We start from the raw sequence: 13,085 nt of genomic DNA, 5'->3' as shown, positions 1-13,085 counted from the left end.
AGGAGCCAAAAGAGAGAGGTCTACCTGTGTCTGGTGGAATAAAGCACCTGCTTCATTCAGTTTGGAAACAACAAAACACAGCCGTCTCTCACCCAGTTTTACCATCAGCTGAAGAACTGTCTGAACCTTACAATTATATAGACTGCACATCTCTTCAAGTAAATGTTCACTCCATAACAGCTTGATTAAAACACCAGACCCCCAAATCAAAAAAACAACAAGGAGAAAAAGACAAAATATCTGTAAGAATGAACAGATTAAAAACACATAGCAAAATGTATCCAAGGCATCATGATGTTGCTGCTTTTAGATGATTTTTCCTATTCTCCTGGGTTGTATTTTGCTCATTACTTAACATATATTTACAATCTGCTTTCTAAAAATAGTTTGCAATTCTAATTACTATGCTTTGTAATTTCCAGTACAGTTAGACTAAAGATGAAACGCCAGGTCTTTTTTTAGAAAACTACTTTTCAGGCATGTTGAGGGCCACAAAATTATACTTCCTTAGCTGTCCAGTGTCTAGGGGAAAGCATTTCAATGCACACACAAACATGACTGCTTCACCCTGGCAGGGAAGGCTACAGCTGCTCAAGTCACGTGTGGCCAGATGCAGGGGATAAAGAACGCAAAACGGACAGTTACAGTTGTAACTGCCAATTTTCACCAGTCGTAGGAAATACTCTTCATATACCTCAGTAGCCAGTACAGGACATGCATTTATAGTCCTTATGAATGCATCTCTCCTAGTGTTACTTAAATCATACCCCAAAAATATGCCTCCCTGGAAAACAATTTATTTTAAAGAGGCTTTTTAAAGACTTGAACCAGACATTCCAAATCCATAATAAAAATCTTCCTAAATTCTTCTTCCATAAGGTGAAATTTATTAATAAAGTCTTCATAAACAGAAACGCTGGATATGAGTCCTTTCTTGAAATGAGTTTGGGACAACTTTCCAAAGTTATCTAAAAAGTCTGAGGTAACCACAGCTTGCTTCACTTGCTAAGGAGAATTATCTTCCCTGTGCCAAAGATGCTGAAAGGTGAGGTTAACTCAGGATAGAGGTCACCCCTTTACTTCAAAAAAAGAGAAACAGTCCTACTCCTGACCTCCAAACTCACTGTTCCTGGGACCCAAGGAAGCTTTCTCCTCTGCGGCCGGCCTGTGGACACATCCCAGCTCAGGCCAGCTGAACTGCACCTCTAGCCAGTGAGAGGAAAGGTAAGGTAAAGAGTCCCAGGGGCAGAGGGGGAGGGAAAGGCAGCCAGCTCACTCCCAGCTCAAGGGGGCCCAAACCACAGTCATTAACTCAGGGTTACAGCCCCACAGCCCATACTCACACCTGCCTTCTGGAATCTCCACGTACCTCTATGCCTGGAACACACAGAGGGATGGACTCCAACCACCACCCACCCAAGACTTCATCCTAAGGCCAGAGCTCACATAAAAATGCAAATGCAAATGAGATGCAGGACCCCAGCACCCTGGACGGGTAACCCCCTGGCCCCAAGAGCTAAACAGAGTAATGAAATTAGTCCTTTATGTTTCCATGTTAACAATCCTGGAAGCAAAGGTCAAAGGTGCACAAGGAAGGCCTTTTTGTAGGACAGCAAGGAGGCAATAAACAAAAATAGAGGCGAGCACAAATGTGCAGGGGAAGCTCTCTGAGCGCTACACATTCAGTAAGAAGAGAGTTAATTGAACTTTTCCCACCATTTCTAGAACTTTTGAGGGGGAGGGTCAGGCAGCAAAGAGATGCATTTTTGAAAGGACTGATTGTGTTCTGAATAGCTTTATCTAAGCACTAAAATGTATAAACATTTGCAGCTAGTAAGACTTCTGCTTTTGAGGAAGGAATGTTATTTCCAAGTTCAAATACTGGTAATGCAGACATCTCCTGAAATAAATTTTTGTTTCCTTAGATCTATTAATTACAATGGGGTATAAAGCCACCTCTACCACAGAGAAAACTGGATCTCTCCTGATAAACTTGGCCAATCAAAAACCAAAAAGAAATCCGATATGCTTGTCCTGCACACTTAACAGCAAAGCTTTCTTCAGTCAGAAAACTAGTTATATTATAAGCAAAATGCCATTTGTAATTAGATAATTAACATTTGTTCTTTCTTCCTAAACTGAAAGTGGGATAAAAACCCAAACAGTGAAATGTCTCAAAGGTCTAAACAAGCATATTGCAAGAGAAAAGTGCATGGGCAGGCTCCCTCCTGCTGAACGTAATCAGCTTATATTTCAGTTTCCTATTTCTATGGCATTAAGGTATAATGCTGCTGAAACACTAAACACAATCTCCAGACTGGAAGCCACGCCCACAAAATTTTTTCCAAAGATTCCCTCTGGTTAACTATGAATAAACCATACAGAGCCTGGAAAAAAAGAACAGATAAAAACTCAGGACAACCCAATAAACTAGGTACTGGTTTTTAACACCCATTCAGGAATAAACTCTACTTAACTTGTGAGGCAGTATTATCATTTTTCCTCATTTAGGAAGACTGCAAGCCATCTGTTAAAGAGTATTCCTCACTTCAAAGTATTCTTTAAAGAAATCTTTTTTTTTCCCACATAATTGTTGCTAAGCTTAATCACACCAAATGCTTCACTTACAAAAGTCAAGTATCTCCTAACAGAAACCAGTAAGGCAAATGGAATTAAAACTTTCATTTGTGGACATAAAGTGCTTTTAACACTGTGACCTGTTTTTTGTTTTTGGGAGTTCTTTTGTTTTGTATTTTAAAAAGTCTCTTGTTTCTATTCACTTAATGTCCATTCCAGAGATCTCTTAACAAGTCAGAAATGCAGAACTTTAGAGTTTCAGGAAATGTTTTATCTCTAAATTTAGTTACCTCTAAACACCGCCTCCAAATAAATAATATTAAAACACTGTTGATATAAGCTATCCTCAGGACATCAGCCATTATAATCAAGTAAACATTCTAAACAAGTTCTTGACCCTGTGTCAGTTCAGTACATTGCGCCATTTGCGAAGACTGTGATAAAAGCTCTCAGAAGCACAAATAAGCAAGTCTCCCTTCTCTCCATTTACTATTGAAAACAGTGAGTTGCTACCAATAAACCACGCTGGTGTTTTGTTTCATTTTAGAAAGGCATGCCCAATAGTTTTGGTTAGCTTTATTACAGACGGGCTGGGGATGCTATTTTTTTAGAATGTTAAGAGTGCCTAGAATGTTTCAGTATATTCAAATTAACAACTGTGAGAAAACAAAATCCTACTGATGAATTAAGGAAAACTTAAGACACGTTAGCACCTTAACATATCAAAATTCTAATGTAATTACCAAAACACACGAGTCTTGGGGCGACTTCAGTTTATCTGGAATCCATTCAAGATGGCTATAGGGTCACTCCCGTGAAACTAAAGATGTCGCCAACCACTAACCCAAAGCCACACACCGCTGACACCAGGGCGAGCTCAACTCCAATTTGACTAAGGGGTGAGGGTTAGATTCATGCACAATAGTGCTACGTGGTATATTCAATTCTGGCCGGTCTGTGTAAATAAAATTCAGGTCTTTCGAGGCCACGGTTAATGAATGCAAGGGAAAATGAAGGAGGAACAAACAAATAATAAAAAGAGCTTTTTTCTTTACAAGCAGTAACAAGTACCCTATATAACAGCACACGCATACCTAGTTCCTAAAAAAAGAAATCCTAAACCAAAATACTTCAATTCTATTAGGAAAGTGGCTTAAAACATAACCTGGGAAAGCTCCTGGTGATGTGCTACCCACTTAGCCTGTACTCTGCTCTGCTCACATCCATTTTCAAACAGGCTCTAATCAAGATCCAATACTTAATGGCCGGTTCACGGGAAATGCCCCGTGCTATCTGTGTAATTACGGCCTCATCTAAAGTTCTTTCTGCGACCTGCTGGCTAAGTCAGCACACAGTGGACTGGGGGGTCCAGGGCCCCGCTCTTTGTTACACAGTGGATACTCTGGAAGGCCCGGGCCCACGGGAACATCTGGCTTTAGAAGCGCTCCAGAAGACTACTTCGGCCTCCTGCTTGGCGCCGAGGAAACCGGTCGGTCCCTCCAGCAGGTCACAAACCGACACACAGCAGCCCCGGGCCAGACGCCCGCGCCCAAGTGCCCACCCGCCTCTGCTGCCCCAAGCCTGCCCTTTTCGGGGCGCAGGAGCCAACTCAGGTGTGAAGACTTATGTAACCGTCCTCGGGGACCACGCCTTTCCCACCACTCACCCTCCAGCAGAACAAAGTGAAGTTTAAAATAGAAACCAATTACCTGGCCTCCGCCGCGCTCGGCCCCGGAGCCCGGCCGCGCCGCCGCGAGACCCCCGCCCGGCCGGCCCCGCCCCCGCCCCGCCCCCTCCCTCCCCTGCCCTCCCCCGCCCTCCCCCGCCCGCCCCTCCCGGCAACTCGGCCTCAGCCCCCCCCCCGCGCGCGGCGGCCCCTCCCCCGCCACCCTCCCCCGCGCCCCATCCGCCCGCGCGTCCGCGCCCCAGGCCCGCACCGACCCCCTCTTTGTTACGGTATGAAGTTGGGCTGTGGGTTCCCGTCTCTTTCACTTCTTGGGTTACATGCAGGCGTGTGACGTCCGCCCCACAGGACGGGGGCGGGGAGCCGGCGCCGAGGGCCGGGGGCGGGGGCGCTGCCCTCCCCTCCCCACTCGCCCCGCCCCCCGGCCCGCCCCCGGGAAGCCCAGCAACAAGCGGCCGCGCCCCCGCCCCGGGGCGGGCAGGTAGGTGCCCCGCCCCCCGCGCGAGCCGCCCCCGCTCGACCCCCACCCAGCCGCGCCCCGCCCGCCCGGGCGGGGATCCTGGGAGAGGACCGAGTCTCCGCACTGCTCGCCCATACCCAGCGCAGCCAGGAGGGACGATCCTTTGGCACCCCGGCAGGGGGCAGGAAATGGCCCGCGTGGGTGGAGATGTGCGACACCGACACCACCTCGGAACCTAACTGGATTGGGGGGTGGATTTGGTGAAGGGTGCCTGTGGGCGCTAGAGGTGACCTCGGTGCGACCTGGCACTCGCACACCCCTGTCTGGGTTCACGAGGTCCCTGTGGGACCCACCTGCAGGGGTCTTCGGAGATGGTGGGGACACGTGGATCCTTCATTGCGTCATCAGCCCGCAGGGGACAGCAGCACAGCAGCCCACTGGGCTGCCCTAGCCATCTTATCCTCAGCATTTAAACAGGCTAGTTGTGCCTGTCTAGTCCGTGCGCGCCCCAAAACGCATGCTACACTAACCACCCATGACCGCCGGCATTCCCAGGAAATCGGTGGAGATGAAGTTCTAGGAAGCTTGGCGTGGCCCCTGACGCCACCTACGAATATGCGCATTGTTCAGTGCAGACGCGGCGAGGCGCCTCACTCCCAAGTGGGGTGGGCCAAAACTTCCACTGGCTGTGATCAGTTCGTGTTCCAGAATTTGCTACAGACTGAGTATCAACTTCAGTGAGGAATTAAATGTAAAATTGGCAGGCTGCCCTCGGTTTTCTAGAGTTAACATCCGTTTCAACAACCCTCGTTCTTTACACATTTTACTCCCGGTCAGTGGGCTCCAAGGCTCGCACCCCAAAGGCGCCGGGGCGCGTCTGCGGGTGGGACTGAGGCGCCGGAAGCTGCACATTTCGATTTCTCAACTGCTGAGAAGCATAATCACATCGCTCCTCTTTTCTTCCCTTTCTGCAGGTTTCGACTTGAATCTGAAAATGCCTCTAATGCCCATTTTTCACTAAAGGACACTCGGAGGGGGCAGGGTCTTCACATAAACTGCTGCGTGCGCCCCTAGCTGGACAGACTGCATAAAAAGCGTGCCCACATTTACTTCACACATCTGTGCAAATGCAGGAGCCTGTGGATGCGAAAGGCTGACTGGTCGTACTTAAGCGTGTAGACACACGAACGCATGCACACGCACGCGCGCGCGTTCACACACACACCCCAAATTACCTCCGGGATAGCGAAAGCCGCTGCGGATTGGCCAGCAGAGCCGTCACTCACACCCAGGGGGCAGGAAGACTTTGGAAAGCAGTTTCTTTTTTCTCTATCCTCCTATGCCTTTTCATATAGTGGTAAAACAACGGCAGAGCTCTGAAAGTTAGCCATCTACGCCGAAAGAGTTTGCTTCTTAAGGGAGGGAGCGTCAGACAAGGCCCCTTTAAATATATATTGTACTTCCACAATGGACGAAAAAGAAAATTAGTTGGGTGAGGGAGCTACGAGTAGGGAGGAGGGGGATCATCGGGGAGGGGTGGACACCGGGTAGAGTTGTTCTTAACACTCAAAAGAGACTTTGACCTCAAGTGATTTCGAAATCAGAAAGTGTTTATCACAGGTCAGATCATAACAAACGCTCGTCCCTAATTTTTGAACTCATTATTTTCATTTTATTATTTAAGCATGCCCTAACAATCATGCTTCTTTAAGAAAGAACTGACCTATTTTTGGCTGGAGATAAACGACCATGTTAACAGATGTTAATCTTGTAATCTGTTTTTCCTGTAAGCACTTTACATACCAGGGTTTCGGACCTTAAAAATAACATCTTTTCCAAAAAGACCTGACGTCACAATTAACTCCATGAAAAAAATCACACTCCCCCTCCAGTTTTCTTCCCCTGCAGTGATTTCAAAGACATTAAATCTTTTTCACTTTATAAATGCTGATTTGTTCTGCCTCAACTCCCACAGGCTTTTATTTGCATTTCAAATTCCACAGGTTACACCAGTCGCATTTTCAAAAAAATGTAAACCAACAATGAGGCAGCAAATGGCTTTTTGTGCATCTGGATTAAATAAGGCACAGAATGAATATATTTAAAAAGAGGGCTGAGCAAGTTAATGTCTGCACACCCGGAGACCAAGTGACTCTTTATCAATAAGCCAGTAAGATACAAACACAGCTCCAGAGCTTCTGGGCTGATCTCGGTCGGCTGCGGGAAGCTTATTAACACTGGTAATAAATGAGCCTGACTTACAGACCCACATTTTTTAGGTAAAAAGCCGATTCTTTTGGGTCCCTAATTGCAGAGATCCACTGGCTTCCTGGCTCACAATGCCTGATCGTCACCGCACACCAACCTTCCTCCATAAACCTCTGGTTTAAATATCCCACTCAGCTGGGTTTTAAACTTATTCATACAAAGTTTCTTTAAAACTTGACGAGGCGGTTTAATCTAAATATTGATCGTAACTATTCAGTTTGTTAGCGCTCCCTGTTAATGGCAGAGGAGGCGCCTTTCCAACCCCCACCCCCGCTGGCACACACCCCACTGCATTCTTTTCTTTATACAGTGTGTGTGTGTGTGTGTGTGTGTGTGTGTGTGTGTGTGTAATGTATATACATGTAAGTGTATCGCCATCAATACTTCCCCCACCTCAACCCTGCTCTGACCCCAGGCAGACTTGATGATCTCGGAGGAGTCGCAGCCGTCCAGACCCCCACCCAACTCGGAGTCACTTGCAGAACCTCACTGCCGCCCCCGCCCCAGCCCCCACCCCTCCCGAACTTCCCTTCCCAAAGCTCCCACTTCTCTAATGTTAGGGTCGCTCTAAAGCTCCTGGCTGATGGGCAGTCACCATGGGAGGGGACAGCACAGACCTCCCCCCATACACACGGCAAACACATCCCCTAGGCAGCAGTGCTCGGTGCCTACAGGCATCGATCCCATCCGCCAAACCCTTAATAATTGAAGCGGCTCCTAGGGCCCCGCAGCCCATCACCCACCTTCATTAGCCAGAGCGTTTTACTTTAAAGTAAGGCAATTTGCTCTTTGTCTCCTAATGGATGGAAAGCGCATCCGAGCTCCCCTCCTCCCGCAACGCCTCTGACGGAGTGTACAAAGCCCGAGGCTCTTCCGCGCTCCCACCCCGGCCCCCACCCCGCCCCTCCACTGCGGTAAAAAGCCGCCTCCCGGCGCTCGCCCTGCCGCCCGAAGTTCCTTCGTCCCCTCTTCTGGAATTGCAGTGCCAGGCTCCTACCAACTGGAAAGCCGAGTCGCCCTCCCCGCACCGGGGAAGCCCCTCTCCGGCGCGCCCCCGCCCCGCTCCCGCTCACATCGGGGTCCCGAGCACGTCACCCCCCGCCGTCAGCGGGCCCCGCAGCGCCCCAGCCGGCGGCCCCTACCTTGGCGGGGTGGCGGCGGACGGGGGTGGAGGACGCGCGCGCCCCGCGCATCTGAAGGTGAAGCCGAGCGCCCGCGGCGAGGAGCCGAGCGCTGCGCTACACCGACCGAGCCAGCTGCGCCCGGACGCGGGGGACGCGCGAGGGCGCGCGGGGCCCGCCACGCGCTCGGCCCACTCCCCACGCCGCCCGCGCGCGCCCCGGACGCGCCAGCCTCGGGGGGTGCTCGGGAGCCGGCGGGGTCTCGGGGCTGCGCGGCGCAGGGAGGGGGCCGGGCTCCCGCGGCCCGGCGCAGGCCCCAGGCTTCCCCCAGCCCGGCAATGGTCTGCCCTGTAGGAAACGCACACGCTCCACTATTGTCTCATCAGCGCAAAGTTCTTCCACACTGCAGAGAAAGTCTGGAGGCTCGCGATGACTCAGACTCGGATAATCCTTCCTCTGCGAGCACTGAATCACGACCCGGGCGACGAGTGGTCGCCCCTTCTTCCCAAGGTCTCAGGCTGTTACAGCTCCAGTTACTGGAGGCTGTTTACGCGCGCGCGCGGACACACACACACACACACACACACACGCATCCATACGTGCAGACGTGCTCGGGATTCAGGTCCAGCCCGCTCGGGCACCTGGGCACTGAGCTTCGAGAAGAGACCTAAAGCAGAGACCTTTCCGATGGTCCCTGAGAAGTACGCGGTCACTGAACTTCTTGGAGTATTTGGGGAGTTAGGATGGAGAGTGCCAACCCCCGAAGTCTTGAATCTGGAGCATTTTGAATCCAGAGTCTTTCCGGGGTTCGCTGGAAAGACTGAACAACTACTGTACAAAGTGGAGTTTGAACTCGATTGTCACCGGTGGTGTTTACGTGTATCCTTGAAAGTTCAACTCGTTTTGCTTTTGTTCTTAAAACTTCATTTCTTTACCTCGGCTGCTCCCCGGGGGTCGCAGTTCGTTACAATAAATTGAGTATGGGAATGGAAATCTTAATTTGACTCCAGCAGCCTTCCTGGTACTTGGCAGGGAGAGGTCGGGGGGAGGAAGGGAGTTAGACTGGAAGCGGGAGGGGAAGGGACGGGGAGCGCGCCCCACGGCCCGCGGTGACGTAGCCTGGGTTGCTGTGGCCTGCGGAGGGGCGACACTATCTGCTCCCACCAGGCCCTTAGCCATATTGTTCTGCTTTTCCGCGTGATAACTCCGCAGTGGAGGTGGATTCTGGCCAAGTCGCCCAAGGTAGCTCTGCTGAACAATCGGCGCCGCATTTCGGGCGGTTACCTTTTGCAGTGGCATTTCTCTGTGCCCAGCACTCTGCCTGCAGCCCATGGCCCTCCACAACTAATGGCATTTATACTGAAACTCCTTCTGCACCGACGAGCTGCGAGGGCGGTGCTTGTGCCCTGGCAAAGCTGGAAATCAGGCGCGGGGCCATTCTTCGTGTGCGAGATGTTTTCATGTGTGTGGGGTGTGTGTGTGTGTGTGTGTGTGTGTTTGTGTGTGTGTGTGTGTGTGTGTGTGTGTGTGTGTGTGTGTGTGTTTCAGCGAAGGAGAGGGACAGAACGGGAGGAAGACGACAAGGAAGGATCCTCGAATCATAAAATGTAAGCTCCCTGTGATTCGTGATCCGCTGTAATTTGGAAAGCAGGCATGTTAAAGGTCATGGACAGTTGTTGCTGATTTCAGCCTGAATGCCTAAGTGTGATTCACAGAAAAGTATTGAAATACTCACAGTTCATTACCACACACAATGAAAATGCACCAGAAAATTGTTGCTCAACTTAACTAAGAAAAGACAACGACTTTATGTACTAAGTCAAGGATAGATAACATGCTGCGTTGACATCACATATATGCATATGTAAACTCCGACAGAGTTATTCTGTAGTGCCTTGAAACAGGTCTGAGAGGATGGAATAAATATTATGTATCTGCATTCTTGGTTCTAATTTCAGACTAGTGTTGCACTAATAATTTCCATGTGTTGAAAATTGACAAGTTAGATCAGCAAACAGTGAGGAAACCTTCCAGACTCCTCCACATAAAACTGAAAAAATTTTCAAGTATGCTTAGGGGCCTTTCTTAAATCACCCACATGTGATTTCACTCAGGGCTTGGTTTGTCTACCATAATATTGTGCTTTCAAATGATTTCCTTTCTTCCACATTTCTCTACAATGCACATAAAATCTGAGAGCATAATTTGATAGATGTGCGAGAGTCAAATTCTGGTGCCAGTGTGGCAAACCCAAGAAAAGGCAGCTGGAGGGCCCGCATCACTTCATCGCCAAGTTGCCATGTGTTTCATTGATTGCAGACAAAGTCCCTGGTCTTTGTTTGTCAACACACCATTATTAGCTTCTTCTATACACCAAACAGTATGAAAATTAAATATTTAGTAAGAGTTCACATACTACTCCTTTTTTCCACAAGCTACTGCTATAACCATATTTAGCTTGGCCAAAATTTCAACTGTTGAATGCCTTCAAACAACTAAAATAGCCTTTAAAGATTAAGACACTGTTTCTACACATTATACTAGCCCTTGGGATTCTCTACTTACATGTCTTTATTTGAAATATTCAGGTAAATTACAGTTTGTAAGCAGAGCAAAATCAGCAGCACTAATGGTTGATCTTTGGACATGTGTAACTATCACAGTCAGTAATTCTTGTTGATGAAAGAGATGAGGAAGAGAACATTTATTTTCCTTTGCTGTTGTCTAATGAATTATTTTCTTCAGCATTTAGAACTTTACTCCAACAATTTGATAATAATGTTCTGTGATTGTGGGTGTTTGGTAAGAAAGATTCTCAGGTATTCCATAAATAGCTAAGAATAAAAAGCAAACAAAAACAAAACTTCTCACCAAGGTCTTGTCTGTCTGAAAGCACAAAGTGAAACTCTAGCTAGAGCATGAACTCCAAGACAAACTAAAATACATGTATTAAATATGCATACTCAATTTAACTGTGATAATTAGACAGTTCAGCACACTACTTATTAGTAAATATTTTATATTAATTCTATCTCTGCAAATTTATTAAAGTTTTCTATATTATATCTAGAAAGGAGCTCAACATTATGTACTAAGCCAAGGAGCAATCTTTTGCTCTCTGAACTCACATTTGCAAATTTCAAAGGGAATTATGGATAACTGATAAAGTACGTGTGTTTTACATTTTAGTGGTTTATAGGTAGTGTTATATGTGGACATGGACTATTTAATCATTGCTATTTCAAAAATAGTACCCCAAACACTAACTTGCTGCTCTTTCCTAAAATCTTTTCTTGGGGCTTAAACTCAAAATATGTTTTATATTGAGACTATGGAGGGAGACAAAAATTAAAGAGAACACAGAAGAAGGGAAGAATAGCACATTAGTTTGGGTGAGTTGATTTGGAATTTACCACATGGTCATCCCATTAGGGGACAACGGCAAAGTTGTGATTATACCTTACGGAAAGTCCTTTATGAAGTGGTTTTGGCCTGCTTGAATCTGAAGTTCACTCATACAATATTTTTAATCCTGGTTTCAAACTGTCTCAATTCTATTTTTTAAATTTTGACTCCATTGAAAGTGAATACTCTGGTAATGAAACAGATAATATACATTTCTTACACAGATGCAAACACACACACGCGCGCACGCACACGCACGCACAGGGTCACATCTAAAGGGACCTCCATACATATTCTCCCATGTTTATACTGAGAAAACTTCTTAATTCAAGGTCAAATTGGCTGCAATTTGCATTGCTCACAGTTGAGATGTTCATATCCTTTCAAACACTTGTGAAAATTTTTTCATTTTCATGCTCCAGTCAAGTCTGGACATATCCAGAGATTCTGTGCAAAATGTACCCATTTTATTTGGTAGAGAATACCTTACTCATTTTTCCCTATGGCAAAACTCGAGAATTTTCTCATGAAATCAACATTTTTTTTTTTTTAACAATCTGTTCTCATTTTCTACTCAGGAGGAGAGGAAACTTCCATACTGACCCATACACCATGCTTGCTGTAGCACAGACATACTTTTACTGTTTTTGTTGTGCATATATTTTGAGAAACAACAAAGACTGCATTAACAAATAGCAATGGCAGAGCTAGTTTTACTGAAGATTCCCATCGGAGGTAAAAGTATTGTAGAAAATACACCAGCCGTTTAAGCAATGCCAATCACATTTTCTCACCATTTGCAGTTTTTGGTAACTACATCAGGACACCGCAGCAGGTAAACAACCCTCAAATCTGTTCTTAATTTCAACCCAAGTAAAAGGCTCTTGGCAACAGCTGGTTTCAGAATAGCCGATACAGAATTCCACAGATGTGGTTCATAATAGTTTGAAGAATAAAAAGAACTAGGCCGCAGAGCAGAATTAATTTAAGGAAAGACAAATTCAATAAAGATTTCTGTTTTGAAAAATTTCCCATGTTCAGGAAAAGAGGGCCCAGTTTTCCTTACTGCTTTTTCTTATACTCCGACGGTATGTTAATTACTCAACATACAGGTTGTGACCTATTAACACTATCAGTCTTACAACAGCAAAACCACTGACTTTCTCAGCGCCCAAATCTCATTATGTCTCACCATGCATAACTGATTACGTGTGTGCATTTAGGCAAACTTTTCTAACAGAACTGAGAATAAAATAAGGGAACAAGCAATACCTCTTTCACTGTGGGTAGGTTAAGCACACTTGTAATGAAACCAAGTAAGGAAGAAATACTTAGAGGCCTTTCTTTCTGAGATCTCAGACACACAGACAGTGTTTAGTCGTTTAAAGAGAACAGAGATAGCATTCAGGAGGAGGAGTGGAGTTAAAACAATAAGAAAATCATGATCAGGATACGGATAAGTTATCGTAATGCAGGAGTCAAGACGTTTTGTTGGTGGAAATGCTAGATACAGTAGAGGAGACTTGTAATATATAGAACAATGTTAACCGCTTCAAACATTCTTAAGTGT

At 46.8% G+C, this 13,085-nt stretch overlaps 1 protein-coding gene and 1 long non-coding RNA gene across 9 annotated transcripts in view; one reads left to right on the top strand and one right to left on the bottom strand.

Annotated features, from left to right (window-relative positions):
• Positions 1-9,085, bottom strand: part of Znf516 (zinc finger protein 516) — a 111,881-nt gene extending 102,796 nt beyond the window's left edge. For 3 of the 8 annotated variants that reach the window (XM_063231426.1, XM_063231432.1, XM_063231433.1), the window contains exon 1: positions 4,519-4,636. The gene's annotated coding sequence lies outside the window, so the exon portion shown is untranslated. Of the gene's footprint in view, positions 1-4,286; positions 4,361-4,518; positions 4,637-5,074; positions 5,722-7,732; positions 7,835-8,131; positions 8,264-8,473 lie in introns of those variants that run through there. The other 5 variants (XM_063231430.1, XM_063231427.1, XM_063231429.1 and 2 more) reach the window with 5 other exon arrangements.
• On the top strand, positions 4,624-6,481 carry LOC134471755 (uncharacterized). The gene is made up of 2 exons (XR_010041353.1): positions 4,624-4,742; positions 5,696-6,481. It is a non-coding gene; the product is annotated as an uncharacterized LOC134471755 (long non-coding RNA).
• Positions 9,086-13,085: the final 4,000 nt, after the last annotated feature.

This window comes from Cavia porcellus, unplaced genomic scaffold (assembly GCF_034190915.1).
Source record: "Cavia porcellus strain 051 isolate PalLab524CR breed Dunkin Hartley unplaced genomic scaffold, mCavPor4.1 scaffold_20, whole genome shotgun sequence".
Taxonomy (NCBI): Eukaryota; Metazoa; Chordata; class Mammalia; order Rodentia; family Caviidae; genus Cavia; species Cavia porcellus.
The sequence above is the reverse complement of the archived record's forward strand: the minus strand, read 5'-3'. Positions and strand labels throughout refer to the sequence as shown.